This window comes from Arachis hypogaea, chromosome 6 (assembly GCF_003086295.3).
Source record: "Arachis hypogaea cultivar Tifrunner chromosome 6, arahy.Tifrunner.gnm2.J5K5, whole genome shotgun sequence".
Classification (NCBI taxonomy): Eukaryota; Viridiplantae; Streptophyta; class Magnoliopsida; order Fabales; family Fabaceae; genus Arachis; species Arachis hypogaea.
The window spans coordinates 84,450,159-84,468,007 of record NC_092041.1 but is presented as its reverse complement, the minus strand read 5'-3'; positions in this window follow the sequence as shown (position 1 = coordinate 84,468,007).

Sequence of the window (17,849 nt, the reverse complement as noted above, 5' to 3'; positions counted from 1 at the left end):
CTTTTGTTGTTATTGCTACTGTATTTTTTTTTGTCTTTTTCTCTTTCTCTCCTTGGTGAAGAAGCAGTAGAAGGTGAGGAGAAAGAGTTTTAAATTGTATAGAACAGAAATGAACCGAAATGGCCAACTCCACTTAATCGAATATCATTCATGTGCTGAATAAAACGTCATAAACATTTAATCATCAAGAAAAATATTTCTACATGCACAAGGACTCAATTGAACACATTAACAATCAAATAAATTAAAATGAGCAACTCCAATTAAGCAAGCAACATTCATATGCTAAATAAAATGTCATAAACATTCAATAATCAAGAATAGCATTTTTCCATGCAAAAAAAGTTAACTGAACACATAATAATCAGGTGAATCAAAATGGTCAAGACCACCAAACCGAACACCAATCTTATGCTGAATAAAACGTGATAAGTATTCAATGAGTAAGAAAAATATTTCTGCATGCACAAGGACTCAACTGAACACATTAACAATCAAGTGAATCAAAATGTGCAACTCCACTTAACCGAACAAAATGTTGGTGTTGTTGGTGATGATTATAACGAAAGAAGAAGAAGAAGAAGAAGAAGAAGAAGAAGAAGAAGAAGAAGAAGAAGAAGAAGAAGAAGAAGAAGAAGAAGAAGAAGAAGAAGAAGAAGAAGAAGAGAATAAGGTTTACATTGAGAAAGGTTTATCACGCAGCAGAAGGTTTATATTATATACGTTATATGAGGCGCGTGTATAACAAACGCGTAAGGAGGTTAGGGATGCGTGTCTGATTGAAGTTATTTGGATAGCTTGGATGAAAAAATTACATGGATGTAGAGCTTTTTCCATATTAATTAAGAAAAAATAAAAAATAATACAAACACAAGCGTCCCCAAATATATATATATTGGATATGAATATGAATATGAAATTTCGTAGATGGGTGAATGGGATTTGTTTTCTCATATGAATATAAATAAAAATATTGGATACATTTTTCGGGTAAAAAAATTATTTTTTAGGATGGATGATATATTCATTTTGAGAATATTTTGGATCAGAAAATCTCCACATACAAGTCTTTTTCCTATACAAGTCTTACAAGTTCTCAATATCCCTTATCCCTAAACCCTAAACCCCACACTCTATCTCTATTTTTAGACAAACATTTTGTAGGCACAAAATAATTCTCCCTAAACAAAACTAAATAGTATTTTCAAGAGAATAAATGAGAACTATTTATGTTGTACACAAAGGAACAAATTAAAAAAATATATTAAAATTTTAAATATAGAAAAAATTATATATATATTAATTGGGGTGCCTACACATCCATATAACCATATAACCAAGTTGGCCCAAGTCCAAATAGATTCACGCGCGTTAATGACGAGTGAAAACACACGCCCGAAAATCCTTCATTACTTTATGCTCATTATGAAAAAATGTTACTTCTTCCACAACACGAAACCGCTCCTTCTCTTCGAATCTCTCTCAAAATTACTCAAACTTCAAGCACGTTCTCTGCGAAAACCACTACCGGAGAAGAATTGCGAGAAAATTTGGCAAGGAACAACCAGAAACAAACGAAAACAGCAATAAAGATTTACCTTCCTCCTCCTTCTTTTCCACGTTCCTTCTTCTTCACGTGTTTTTTTCTTCTCTTCATTCTTTTGTTGTTATTGCTGTTATATTCTTTTGTCTTTTTCTCTTTCTCTCCTTGGTGAAGAAGTAGTAGAAGGTGAGGAGGAAGAGTTTTGAATTGTACAGAACAGAAATGAACCGAAATGGCCAACTCCACTAAATCGAACATCATTCATGTGCTGAATAAAACATCATAAATATTTAATCATCAAGAAAAAAATTTCTACATGCACAAGGACTCAATTGAACACATTAACAATCAACTAAATCAAAATGAGCAACTCCACTGAAGCAAGCAACATTCATATGCTAAATAAAATGTCATAAACATTCAATAATCAAGAATAGCATTTTTCCATGCAAAAGAAGTTAACTGAACACATAACAATCAGGTGAACCGAAATGATCAAGACCACTGAATCGAACACCAATCATATGCTGAATAAAATGTGATAAGCATTCAATCAGTAAGAAAAATATTTCTGCATGCACAAGGACTCAACTGAACACATTAACAATCAAGTGAATCAAAATGAGCAACTCCACTTCATCGAGAAAAATGTTGGTGTTGTTGGTGATGATTATAACGAAAGAAGAAGAAAAAGAAGAAGAAGAAGAAGAAGAAGAAGAAGAAGAAGAATCTGTGTTCGTGAAGAAGAAGAAGCAGATGAAGAACCTACATGTGCGAACCTGAAAGAAGAAGGAGGAGGAGGAAGAGGAGGAGAAATAATATTCTTGTTGATTGAAAGTTGATCATCATTTATTCACCACATGAATATTTTTCGGTTCGGTGGCCTTTGTGATTTTGATTCACCAAGTGAATGTTGTTCGGTTCAGTGGCCTCCTTTTACTTTGTTCAATGTTTAACATTATTGTGATGGCATGCAGCAATTATTTTTAGCTGTCTTAACGTAATGACCTCATTCAATTGATTTGAAGAATCATTCATTGTTTCTATTCAGAAGTGTAGATTGAAGAAGAAAACGAAGAAGAAGAAAAAGAACGACGGAGCTTATTATGTTGAATTCAATGCAGATCAATAATGAAGAATGCAAGCAAAGAAGAAAAATGTGAACAGAGGAGAACGACAAATTTTATTAGGTTGAAGAAGAAGAAGAAGAAGAGAACAAGGTTTACGTTGAGAAAGGTTTATCACGCAACAGAAGGCTTATATTATATACGTCATATGAGGCGCGTGTATAACAAACGCGTAAGGAGGTTGGGGATGCACGTCTGATTGAAGTTATTTGGATAGCTTGGATGAAAAAATTACATGGATGTAGAGCTTTTCCCATATTAATTAAGAAAAAATAAAAAATAATACAAACACAAGAGTCCCCAAATATATATATATATATATATATATATATATATATATATATATATATATATATATATATATATATATATATATATATTGGATATGAATATGAATATGAAATTTCGTAGATGGGTGACTGGGATTTGTTTTCTCATATGAATATAAATAAAAATATTGGATACATTTTTCGGGTAAAAAAATTATTTTTTAGGATGGATGATATATTCAATTTGAGAATATTTTGGATTAGAAAATCTCCACATACAAGTCTTTTTCCTATACAAGTCTTACAAGTCCTCAATATCCCTTATCCCTAAACCCTAAACCCTAAACCCTAAATCCTAAACCCTAAACCCCACACTCTATCTCTATTTTTAGACAAACATTTTGGAGACACAAAATAATTCTCCCTAAACAAAACTAAATAGTATTTTCATGAGAATAAATGAGAACTATTTATGTTGTACACAAAGGAACAAATTAAAAAAATATATTAAAATTTTAAATATAGAAAAAATTATATATATATATATTAATTGGGGGGCCTACACATCCATATAACCATATAACCAAGTTGGCCCAAGTCCAAATAGATTCACGCGCGTTAATGACGAGTGAAAACACATGCCCGAAAACCCTTCGTTACTTTACGCTCATTATGAAAAAATGTTACTTCTTCCACAACATGAAATCGCTACATGAAACCGCTCATTCTCTTCGAATCTCTCTCAAAATTACTCAAACTTCAAGCACATTCTCTGCGAAAACCACTGCCGGAGAAGAATCGTGAGAAAATTTGGCAAGAAACAACCAGAAATGAACGAAAATAGCAATAAAGATTCACCTTCCTCCTCCTTCTTTTTCATGTTCCTTCTTCTTCATGTGTTTTTGAATCCAATTAGTAGTTTTTGATTGTGTAGCTAAATAATGCGTGCACCTTGTCTATGATATTTGCTGTTTATTCTTCCTTGTTTGAATTGAATCTAATGCAATAATTCTCATTAGAATTAAAATAATTTTGTCCGTTTTATATCAGACATTTGGGTGTAGATCAGTAATAATTGGGTGCATTTAAGGAAAGTTTGGGTGTATTTATAGTTTATGACTTTTCATCTGACGGAGGGTGAATTGTCTTATTATTTTAGTTGAATTGTTTTAGTTTCTGTTTAGTTATGATTCATGAATCTGGTTTTCTTATTTTTGATAATGGTTTTATAGTTGTGTTTGCATTCTATAATTTATGCTTGTTTTAATATGGTGTATTTTGAGTGTATTTTTGTAGACCTTCTGGGGTGTTGATGACCATTTTGTCCCCAATGTTGGGATGACTTTTAACACTCTTGAAGATGCTGCAAAATTCTAGAGAAGAGTTTGATACTTTATTGAGAATTCGGATTGCTTGCCACCCGATTGGAAAAATGATGATCAACAAGAAGACGGGTGTAGAAACAAGATTTGGGATCCCGGCATACATGAGGATCAATTTTAGGAGCTCAAAGCTTATGAAGAACGTCATCAAGGCTTGGTAAACTCACTTGGAAATGTTGGAGCTTATTGGAAGTCTAAGCATTTGTGGAATTTTCAAGACGAGTTCAAACACAAGCAACCATGACAAGGAGCTCATCAAATGTCCAACTTAAGGACTTTAACTAAAAATGCTAGGTGGGAGACACCCACCAACGTCTCTTTCTCTTTTTCCCCTCTTCCCTCCATTGAAGCACTCACCATCCTCACCCTCACATCACCCTAAACCGCCGCCGGCCACCCCTCTCTGCTTCCCTTTTCTTTCTTCTTCTTCCCTCTTACCTACCTTCTCGGCCGTTCACCTTTCTGCCACCACCAGCGACTGCCGCGCCATCCATTGCCACCGACGCACAACACTCCACCACCACCAACTCTTTTCTTTATCTCTTTCGTGTCCTCTTCTAGTCTTTGCACCCAGGGCAGAATTTGGTGCTCCTTTGCTCTGCACCGTTGCCTTGTCCTCTGAGTCTGGCACCACTTCTCAGCCCTCATTCCCCTTTCTCTGCCATTTCTGCTTCCGCTTCTTCCAGGTTTCCCTGATTTCCCTCTCTGCGCTTGTTCTACTCTGTTTAATTAATTTAGTTAGTGTTGCTTATTTATGCTCAATTAGGTTAGTTAGAGATGCATGTTTAGTTGATTCTAGGTGATTAGGTAGTTTTAGGATGTGGTTAGTGGATTTAGGTTTGATAATTGCGCCATTCATACTGTCTGGAATGGTTGTTGTTCATGTGTTTGCTAAATGGTGGTGATGTTGCTGTTCCATGCTTTTACAAGCTGCTGATTTTTCCGTCTCATTGCCTGTTTCTTGAATGATTGTTAAAATTCAATGAGAAAGGAATTAATCTTGAGTCGATCATCAGACATGCTAGTTGGATTGTTAATAATGTGGTCAATGCTGCTATTTTAATGCTATGTGTTAACAAATTGTTTGCTTACTGCAACTCTTTGTGCATATCACGCATTGATGCTCATTACATTGTTAATTATAACTGCTGTTGTATTTTTTGTTCCAATTTGAACATGATCACTTGATTCAGGAAGCTTAATTGTAGAATTCATGCTGAATGCTTGTGATTGTTGTTGAATGCAAGCTGAGTGTAATTGTTTGAATTCTCATTGCTTGCTTAAAATTCAAAGAAGCGAATGCTGCCTGAATTTGTTGCTCTCTACTTACTATTTGGGTGCTGCTGTGATTCATAATGTCAACTCACCTGAGCTTGCACTATTTTATTTTGCTTTATCCTGTTTAAGTTCCTTTTGAGTTGTATACTTCTGCTATGCTGATTTAAGCTGTTTTATTTTGCTTAATGCTGCCTGAGTCATATGAATTCACTGTTTGTGGCACGTATTTGATTTATTCTAGATTCATATGAGTTGTTTTGCGGCTGTTTTGTTATCCGGGAACATCCAATTTACTGCCAGAATGCTGCCAAAATTTTTGAAAATTACCCTATTGTTAGCTTGCAACTTAGGAAATAAACTTGGCACTCTTTGATTTGAGATTCAATTAGCTTATACCAAGTTCAATTCATAAGTTGATTGGTCCGCATTTCCGCAATTCTTTGGCTCTCTTTCATGTTAGTGACCAAAAATATTGATGATGACTTGCAATTCTCTTATATGCTTTAGTGCATTTCATATCTCATCATCAATGACTTGCATCATCCCCATGAACGTGAGTATGCTTGTTTCCTGTACTTTTTGTACTTCTCTTGGTTAAGTCAATAATTGCCATGCCACTGATTTCTAACCCTTTTTTATAACTTTTGACTTAATTGAATTTCTAACCTTTCTTTTAGTTTTCAACTAACTCTTTTACTTTCCTTTTGAGACATGATAGTTGTTGTTGCTTAACAAACAAGCATCTTACTATTATTGCATGAATTCTTGGTTTTTGTTCTGATTATTGTCTGAATTTTGTTTTCTTGCATTCCAAGAGTTCATTTCCTTAACTCACTTCATGAATGTGTCTCAATTTCCTTTTGTTTTTAATTTTCTATCTGTTTGCTTATTTACTTGCTTTTCTTTCCTCTGTTTTGTTTAATAATCTGTATCTTGGGAATTCTATTTTTTAGGATGTCTGACAGAGATAAAGAAAAGGCAAAGGCCACCTCAAGTAAGAGGAAATGGTCACAGCCATCCTCTGAGTCAGCAACCTTAGGCTTATCTGAGCGGAAGCTTAATGAGAAGGGCAAGGCTAACCAAGCTACGCCTTCTAATAACTCATATAAGTTTGCCAACCTATACTGTTAGCTTAGATTTCTGCACTTTGATAAGCGGAACCTCATTGTGGAAAGGAAACTAGCTGTACCCCCCGATCTGAAACAGTATATTGAGCGTCGGATTGCGAAGAAGGGTTGGGTATTTCTGGACGGAGAGCTAGTGCGAGTAAACAAGTCTTGGGTCTGGGAGTTCTATTGCAATTTCTACCGAGTGACCCTTGATGCAGTTCATCTCAGAGACAAGCAGATTCTGATTACAGAGGAGGCTATTGAGGACATCCTCCACTTTCAGCCTAAGATCAGTGATAAGGATGCCTTCCATCAGGCTGAGGAGGATATTAAATGCATGAGTTTTGATTGGGACACAGTGCATCGTACGGTTGCCCTCCCTGATGCCCCTTGGGAACAAGGATCCAAGAAAGAGACTCCAAGAGGCATTAAGTTCGACTATCTGACGAAAGAAGCCAAGGTGTAACAACATATTCTATGTAACTATGTCATGCCCAGTACTCATTCTACTGAGGTCCCGGCCGATATGGTAATTCTGATTTAGTGTGTCTTAGAGGGGAAGGAGCTGTACCTTCCACGACTCATCAGGCGATACATGTACCGGACAAATATCAATGGCAACCTGCCATGACACAGCTAGCTCACCAGGCTGAGGTACCCTGGGAGCAGGGGGATGAGGCACCAGTCGCTCACAGTAAGAAGAAGGTTATCCCTTGGGGTGACTGGTTTGGTGACTGCCCAGTAGCCCAGTGCAAAGACCGAGCGACCATAGCAGCAGTTACTGAGCCAATTACTTCTTTAGCTACAGCATGACCATCTACACCATCTCGATCAGCACTTTCATCTGCATCACAGCCAGTCTACCGTCTTATGCAATGCCTTTTTGAGCGCATGGATCAGATGAAGCAGTGCTTGTTACGACGTTATGAGCAGTCTGAGCGTCGCAATAAGCAGCGCTATACACATTTGAAGCTGATTATGACCTCTGGGCGTACTGACATCCCCTCTAAGCCTGACACACCCTCGGAGCACTTTGAGGAGGAGGAGGAGGACCAGCAAGAGGACCAGCAGGAGGAAGACCAGCAAGAGGCACAGCTTGAGGCGGCTCCGCCTGAGCATATGACAGAGTCACAGACACCCGGAGCTGACAGTGGACCAGTGGGCGATGATCCTTTTCACCCAGCTTGATTGAAAGCATCGAGGACGATGCTAATGTTTAAGTGTGGGGAGATTAATAAACCTCCTTTTTAGGGTTTATCTTGTACTTAATTTAGTGGATTTTACCGATTATTCTCACACTTATTCATATAATTCGCATGTTTTACATTTTCCTTCCTAATCTTGTGACGTGATTGAAAACATGCTTCTTTGGCCTTAAATTTGCTAATTTTAATCCTCTCTTATTACCATTCGATGCCGTGATATGTGTGTTCAATGTTTTCAAGTTTTATAGGGCAAGAATGGTTTAGAGAATAGAAAGGAAGCATGCAAAAGTAGAAGAAATACAAGAAAATGTAGATTTGAGAAGCGAGGAGCAACGCGCACGCATAGATGACGCGTGCGCGTGATTGCGCCATACTCCAAGTGACACGTACGCGTAGACGATGCGTACACGTGACTGGCGCAGGAGACAATCGATGCGTACGCGTGACTGACACGTACACGTGACCAGGATTTTGTCAAGCAACGCGTTCGCGTGGACGACGCTTACGCGTGACAAAGCGTCACGTGCTGTAGATATCAGAAAACGCTGGGGGCAATTTTTGGGCTCCTTTTTGACCCAGTTTCAGGCCCGAAAATCCATATTAGAGGCTGCAAAGTGGAGCTAGATAGGAGGATCAATCATTCACTTTAATTATTCACATTAGTTGGGTTTTAGATGTAGTTTACTAGAGAGAGAGGAGAGAGCCTCTCTCTAGGAGGGAGCTGGTTTTAGGATTTCTTCTTTCAATTTTTCCCTAGGTTTAGGTTCAATTTTACTTTAATTTAGTTCATCTCCTCTTATTAATTTCCCTTTTGTGTCATTTTTATGCTTATGAACTCTTGTTATGTTTGATTTCCATCAATGCAATTCGTGTTTTCTATGTTCATTATTGCTCTCTTTAATTGTTAGTCATTTATTCTTGCAATTGGTTGTTTAGATTTAATATGCCTTGTTAATTTTCAATGTTTTTATTTTGTGCTTTCCAAGTGCTTGATAAAATACTTGGGAGAATTTTAAATTAGATTTTTATATTCTTGGCTTAGATTGAGTAATTTGGAGACTCTTGAATTATCATAGTCTCTTGTTGATTGGTAATTGAAACTTGCTAGTTGGCTTAAGTTTCACTAAATCTACTCTTTGATTAGAACCTGTGAACTTAAGTTGACTTTGCTCACTTGACTTTCCTTCATTGTTAGAGGTTAACTAAGTGAAAGCAAAAGGCAATTACCATCACAATTGATAATGACAATGAGGATAGGAATTCCAATTGTCAATCCTTGCTAAGAGCTTTATTATTTATTAGTTTATTTTCTTGCCATTTTTACTTTCTTGTTTCTCATTACAAAACCCAAAAATATACTTTTCCATAACCAATAATAATCATACTTCCTTGTAATTTCTTGAGAGATGACCCAAGGTTTAATACTTCAGTTAATTTTATTTGGTTTGCTTAAATGACAAACATATTAAATTTGATTGACATTGAATTGTCAGTTTAGAACTATACTTACAACGCGATTATTTTCGTGAAAATCTTTACCGATGATTTTTCCTCCATCAACCATCATCAATAGTGTAGCAATAGTGGCTTCAGAGGCTGGATCACTACGTGTTGACATATATCGTACTATAAGAATAAGAATAAACGAATGATATCGAAAATCAAGTTCTATTGTGATGAACTTACATTTTAGATGGAGCTGGTGGCACTGTTGGTGTGCTTTCATCAACTTTCTGGGTTGTGGAGTGCTACGGGGTTAGAGAAAATTAATCAGATTATAAAAAAATCAATTACAAATCAATTTTCAGGATATACACCCAAATAAGAAAACAATATACCCAAAAAATAACAAACTGCACCCGAATATTTTTGCTCGCCTCTCTATTGAGGGGGATGGTTCAAATGGTGGCACAGAACTTGCTGATGTTGTCTCGGATGAAGGCAGGCATAGTTGAATTGAAACTCTAAACAAGACAAAAATAAAACGTTAAGAAAGCCCTTTTAAAATAGATGATTAGAAGGTTGAAATTTAGTTATAAAATTTACATATTAAGCGGTTGAGAGGACATTCGAAAAACGATGATCTGTTGTTGAGTTGGGTCACTCAACGATTTTTCTTCCCGACTGAAGCTGAAATACACCCAAATAAGATAACAATGCACCCAAATAATAACAAAATACACCCGAAAAGGCTCTTTTTTTTTAGAACTTACGTAGTTGCAGATTTTTGTTTTTTTTTCATGCCTTTTTTTTCCTTGAATAAAAAATTAAAGGGCTCTTTGTTCTAAAAAAAATATATACAGAATTAGAAGAATATGATAAAAAAATTTAGAAAATGGTATAAGAAAAAGAAATTACATGGAATTCGAAGGTTTGTTTACACTACTTTGCTCCGTTTGTCCTTGAAATAAAAGATCGGTCTCGGTTGCTAAGTCACCTCCGGCATTCTAATTATAAAATAAATATCATTTAGTAAATAATCCTATTTAGTTAAATCAGAATATCAAAATTCTATCAATTAAAGGAAGAATAATAATCAGCAACCAAAACATCTTAAAAAAGGTAATATACACCCAAATCAACATACCCTTGCTGATGTTGTCTTAAAAATTCTGCTATTGTTTTAGTTCCAATTTCAGTTCTGACAGTAAATTTAAAAATACATGTTAACAAAATATAATTTTGATTAAAGAGTGTAAGATAGGTTTAGAAAGTATTTTACCCATCATAAGAATGAATTTCTTCTTCTGAAGAAGAATCCTCAATTATGTGCTTTTTTTTTTGGATTGCGTCCTGAAAATTAAAAAATTATGAATCAGACAAATATAACAATATTGATAATGAGATACTCTTGAAAGCAGTGCATACTTTTTGGCGGCAGTGTGAAGTTTTTTGTTTGATTTTTGTTTTTTAACTGGCAACGATTCTTCACTCCTGAAATTAAATGAGAAACCCTCTGTTAATATATTAAATTTTGATAGAAACAAAAAAGAAAGTGATGATAATTTCAGAATCTTACTCATCATTGGATTCACTTTGCTTTTTGAACTGGAATACTCTAAAATCTCCTTCCTCTTTCTGGATTCTATTCTGGAAAGCAAACAATCATTAGGAAAAATACCCTAAAACTAACAAAATACACCCAAAAATATTACTTACTTTTTTCCGTCCTTTTGGGTTGTTTCTTTCTAGGTTCCTCTAAGTCTTATTCCAACTCAGACTCAGAGGACAAATCAACATCAGTCTCTGATGAATCACTCTCAGACGATGAACTTGGCTTCTTTTTTTGTTTTTTTTTCTTTTCTTCTTTCTTTTCTTTTTTTTCATGTCTTTCAATTTCTTTTTTATTTCTGCCATCTTGACAATACTCTGAAACAGTAGAAATGTTAGTTTACAGCATCTACATAAAAAAAATACACCCAAATTAGAGAAGGTATTCTGTTTGCTTACCATATGGCCATCTATCTCTGCTCTAATCCTTTCAACCAACTGCTCTCTGTTTCAGTTGCTAACCCAGGGCAATCCATGTTTTTTCTCTCCTTTATTGTCCTTTTTTTTTGCGAGATGGAAATAGATTATCATCAAGACATAGAGGCACCCGTTGATTGATTTTTTCTTTTTCAGACAGTAATTTGTTATGCCTTTAATGATGAAATTCAGCACATGGGCTCCCCAATTGCCCTCTGTTATTTTCTCCATCTCAAAAATTGAAGCTATGTGCACGGAAGATACTTTGGTTATTATACTTGCCAACAAGAATGCCATCTGAATATAGAGGATGAAAATCCTCTTGAACATTAGCCGATCTTGTTCGTTTTCAACACCGATACTCATCATGTTATCGGTCAGCTTCTTTAGAGTGTTGCCCTGAAACCTTCTAAATTGGTAACACATGCAACTAATAACACGCACATGTCATGATCATGTTAATGAAATATCGAATAATTATTTGTCATCATGTGTCCCAATATGAAATTGGGATCATAACAAATAATAATAGTAAACTTCAATATTTTCGCCTTTTACTAATATTGGCAAAGTCCATATTTTCTTTTAGTTTGAATCAAAGGACTTTAATTTCATTTTGCCTTTGCAACAACTTACCGCCTGTCATGTGTGATTATCATAATGTAAAATCAAAACATAATCATTTAAAAATTAGAAGAATTATTTGTCTCATATGAAATCTCTATCCTAGAGTGAAGACTAAAATGATGGAAAGAATAATGACCAAGCGACTACGTTGATACGCATATGACGAAGAAAAGACTCTAAAATTAATTGAGCCGAAAAATGATAAAATAAATCAAATAAAAAATAAAATAAATTTCTTTTACATATAAAAATTTGAATCAAATAAAAAACCTCTTAATAATAATTTCTAAATTTAATTAATTAAAATTTAATGTCAACATAATTTTTTCTTTTGCATATTTTTTATTTAAAAATAATTTTTATTTTATTTAAGTACTAGAATAAAATTCCTTTCTAAAAAGATATATAATTATCAACTAAAATAACTAAATTTGTATAAAATTTATAAAATTGATCTAAAAAATTCTGATAATTTTAATTTACTTATTATTTGTTTACTTACTATTAGTTTAATGAGTAAGAGTTATTGAGTAGAGAAGCTTTTATGTAATATTTATGAAAATAGTTTATTAAAAAAATTTAAAAATTAAATTATATTGAATAAGAGCTTAATTGAAAAAGACTGTTAGTATTACTTAAATATAAATATTAACGCAGTATCATGTATACTATAAAAAATTGTTCAATAATAACAATAATAAAATAAATTAGAAGTTATTTGACAATAATACTAACGATCATGCTAGTAAAAGAGAGTAAAAGATACATACTTATAAGAATAAATTATCATTTTTATCTATGAAAGTTGAAGACACTGACATATCTATCAATAGAAAAAGGAAATTACCATTTGTACCCATGAAATATGGGTCCGCACAACAAAATTATCCAAACACTAAAAAATTATTTATAATCCCTAAATTACCCTTATATTCACCACCACTTTTCTAATCTCAAATCTCATCACCATCCCCTTCACCCAGCCAGCTTTTTAATCCTAACCCTCTTCACCAACCACCACCCCCTTTTCTTCGAAAACTCACACACAAAGACATTACACACACCCCACCCGAGAAAGAAGAAGAGAAGAGGAGGGGGAGGGAGACCGCACTGGCAACGTGAAAACTTGCCGCTGCTATCGCATCATCGTCGCCGTTGTTGAGGGAGTCCGAAGAGGAGATGCGAGACAGAACCAAGGAAAAGGGAGTTGTCGCCACCGTCGCGCCTTATTCCTGTCGGCTCCGTCGCGTCTGTCACCGCCATTGATTGAGTTTGTCGCTGTCGTTGTCGCTGGTCTGAAAGGAAGAGAGTGCGCAAGAGATCGGAGAAGGAGGAGAGGGCGACGACGCCGGTGGGTGTCACTGCCACCATCACCGTCGACGTTGTTCAGTGAGAAAGAAAAAACAATTTTTTCTCTTTGCTTTTTCTATTGTTGTTGTTATTGCTTTATGTGAAGAAGATGATGATGGAGATATAGTGGTGGTGGTGGTGATGGTAGTGATGAAGAAAATGAGGTGTTGGTGCCTTTGAACTTAGAGTTTGGCTCAGGTAAGGGTGAGACAGAGAAGGAGAGAAGGAGGGGTGGATGATGCGGATGATGATAAGGGTAATTTGGAAATTTTATGTGATTTTTTAGTGTTTGGATAATTTTATTATATGGAACTCATGTTTTATGGATACAAATAGTAATTTTTTTTTATGAGAAAATGTGTCAACGTATTCTATTTTTGTGGGTAGAAATGATAGTTTACTCTACTTATAAAATAAAGAGAAAAAAGAAAAAGGCAAGCAATAATAATTTAATCAACAATTTAAAACGATATCAACTTCAGTTCATACTTGCACTAGTCATGATTTTCTTTTGAAAAATCATTTCTATGCATGGTATAACATGTCAAAATTATCATGCTAGCAAATAATTTGCAAAAAATCATCATTTTTCTGGGCACGAGGATTTTAGATTGTATTAATTATTATCACAACATAAGGACTTATATAACTAAGGTGTTCAATTTGACTCAGTGTAACTACATCTTTTGTTATTTAGAGAAAAAAAATTATTTTTTTCACGGGTCCTGTTATCATAATTTATTTTTTGAAAAAGAGAAATTAGAAAATAAGTGAATACAAAATACCAACTTCTTAACATATTTAACACTGAAAAAAAGAAACAACGGAATAGGCAGTCATATTTTTCTGAATACATGTTTTTTTAAAAAAAGTATTTTTACTAAAAAAATTAATTTTTTTTTAAAGTCAATAATATTTTACTTTAAAAAAAGAAACAAAACTGTTTTTAATGCATAAAAATTCCTTTTAAAAAGTGTATTTAAATAAAAAATAATTTTTATTTATTAAAAAAATCTTTTTAAAAAAATAAATATTTTGTTCAAAAATCAATCTATACTAATCCTAAGTCCTCTTATGAATGAAGGAAAATAAATAATGAGATGAGTGAAAAATTAGAAGTTTCTTGACATTTCTTCTTTTCATAGTGATTTTATTCCTTCTTTTTATAGAAGTTTTTTGACATTCCTTGACATTCTTTCTTTCAATAGTCATGACAATTTTAAGATAAAAAAATTGATGAATTTGGAGGCATGCATACTATACCAAGGCAGTGGCGGAACTTGAAACAAATTTTTGGGGAGGCTAGATAGAAGACAATTGTCAAGATAATTTTGATATGAACCCCATTTAAGATAAGTTCGCCTAACCTCATCTCTCTGATTTGGGTGATATTACCAAATTTGAAGCCTTTTTCAAGGTCTCGTTCTAAAGAATTAAGGTCAAACTCATCAGATGTAACTCTTTAAACTTTTGAAGGTTGTATCTCATTTTTTTCGTGATTCATTAAAGTAGAAGAACTATCTACATGTGTTAATATTGTAAAAGTTATATGTTCTCCTTCTTGAATATTAGCCTTCCTCTTAAAAAATGCATCAATTCTTTAATTTTTTATGATTATTTTATATAAAAATTTGAATATATATCCTGTAAAATATGTAAAAAAGAAGTTAGAATGACAAATATTAAAATTTATAATATTTATTGATTTTTTTTCAATTTATACAAATACAATAATATCAATACTTATTAAATATTCTAATATTTTTTATCTAATATTTTTTATCATATAAAAAATTAAATTAAATAAACAGTAAAATATAAAATAATATTAAATTACATAAATAAAAAATACCTATTTTTTATATTTGAACTCAAATATAAAATGAGTGTTGCTTTCAATAGAGAGCTGTAAAATACGAATACATTCAGTTCATTCTAAATTCAATATATTTTGAATGTTTAAAACTAAAAACTATTGTGTAATAAAAGTAAGAGATGAAGATTAAACTTTGATATTTTAAATCATAGTAAAGTATTTGAGCCAACTAAATTATTTTTATTTTTTAAAAAAGTATTACTAATTTTTTAAATAAAAATTTGGAGAGCCATGACCCCTCTTATCTGAATTAAGTTTCGCCCCTGATAAAAGACTCATCATGTACGCAATCGTTTAGGGGGAATGAATGAATTAATATTTGTAAATAAAATTCTTATAATAAATTCTACTGAAAAAAAATTTTCTGATCATAAAACTAAAAGGCTAGTCGTATATTTAATAAACCTTAAGTCCTTAACATAGGCGTTCCAAGTCTCAGCCATAGCAATAATCGTATGGTATGGTGAGCACACACGTAACTAACTAATCATGCTTTTATCCGAAAGATAAGATTTATGAGGTAAAAAATGGTAGAATATATATATATATATATATATATATATATATATATATATATATATATATATATATAAAGGATAAGATTCTATGTATACTGATCACGGATGCTAAGATATTAGGTGGTGCATTATATTTTGTTACTTTTACTGATGATTATTTTCAAAAAGTATAGACTTTTGTTTTAAAATTTAAAGACTAGGTGCTTAGTATCTTCAAACACTTTCATGCAAGTATTGAATAAAAAAGGAAAAAGATTGAAATGTGTTAGAGCAGATAATGGTAGTGAATACAGGAGTCCGTTTGAAAAGTATTGTAAAGGACATATGATCAAACTTGAGAAGAAGATTCCTAAGACTCCTTAACATAATGGAGTTGTAGAGAGAATGAATCGCACTATCAATGATAGAGTCAAATGTATGCTCTCTCATACAAAGTTGCCTAAATTCTTTTGGGGTGAAGCGATAAGGACTGCAATAGATTTGATCAACCTTTCTCCTTCAGTTCCACTAAATGGTGATGTTCCAGAGAAATTTGAAGAGGGAAATATGTCTTCTATAGTCATTTGCGAGTGTTCAGTTACAGGGCTTTTGTTCACATTCTAAGAGATGAAAGATCCAAACTTGATGAAAAGTCAAAGCAGTGTATCTTCATGGGTTATGGTCACGAAGACTTTGGTTACAGATAATGGGATCCGGTGAGCAAGAAGATAATTAGAAGGCGAGATGTGATTTTTCTTGAAGACCAAACTATTGAAGATCTTAAAAAGACAAATAAGCCAACAATAATTGTTAGACGTTCTGCTGATGATGAACATGGTCCTTCCACTAAACCTCCTATTGGTGGGGGAGATGTACAAGTTGATAATGATGGTGATGATTTGCATGATGAACTTACACCTCAACCTCAGGTGCCAGATGCTGAAGTTCCACCTGAACCACCAGTTGAGCATGAATTGAGAAGATCTACTAGAGAACGTCATCCTTCTCAGAAATACTCTCCTCATGAGTATGTGATGAACACTGGGACTAGGAAGACAGAGAGCTACCAGGAAGCTATGTCTGATGAGCATAAAGAAGATTGGTTGAAGGCCATGCAAGAGGAAATAAAATCCTTGCATGACAATCATACATTTGAATTGGTGAAGTTGCCGAAGGGTAAGAGAGCATTCAAGAATAAATGGGTGTTCAAACTGAAAGCGGATGAAAATGCCTCATGGCCAAGGTACAAAGCTCGATTGGTTGTGAAAGGTTTTGAGCAAAAGAAATGTATTGATTTTGAAGAGATTTTCTCTCCATTTGTGAAGATGTCCTCTATTCGAGTTGTGCTTGGATTGACGGCTAGATTGAATTTAGAGGTTGAGCAGCTTGATGTGAAGAGTGCATTCTTTCACGGTGACATAGATAAAGAAATTTATATGGAGCAATCAGAGGGTTTCGAGGTTAAAGGAAAGGAGCATCTTGTATGCAAGTTGAAGAAAAGCCTATATGCGCTAAAGCAAGTGCCAAGGCAGTGGTACATGAAGTTTGATTCCTTCATGGAAGGTCATGGGTATAGTAATACTTCTTCTTATCATTGTGTGTATGTTAAGAAATTCTTTGATGGTGATTTTATAATTCTCTTATTTTATGTTGATGCTATGTTGATTGTTGGTCATGCACTAAGAAGATTGATAGTCTCAAGAAAGACTTGAACAGATCCTTTGCTATGAAGGATTTGGGTCCTGCAAAGAAAATCTTTGGTACGAGTATCACTCGTGACAGGAAGAATGGAAAACTGTGGTTGTCGCAGTAGAAGTACATTGAGAATGTTTTAGAGAGGTTTAGCATGAGTAATTCTAAACCTGTTAGTACTCCACTTGCTAGTCATTTCAAGCTGAGTTCACAACAATGTCCTACAAGTGAGAAAGAGCAAGCAGAAATGAAGAAGATTCTATATGCATCTGCAGTTGGCAGTTTGATGTATGCTATGTTTTGCACCAGGCTGGACATTACTCATGCCGTTGGAGTTGTTAGTCAGTTTCTCTCTAATCCTGGCAAAGAACACTGGCAAGCAGTGAAGTGGATTCTCAAATACCTTAATGGTACTTCTAGAGTTTG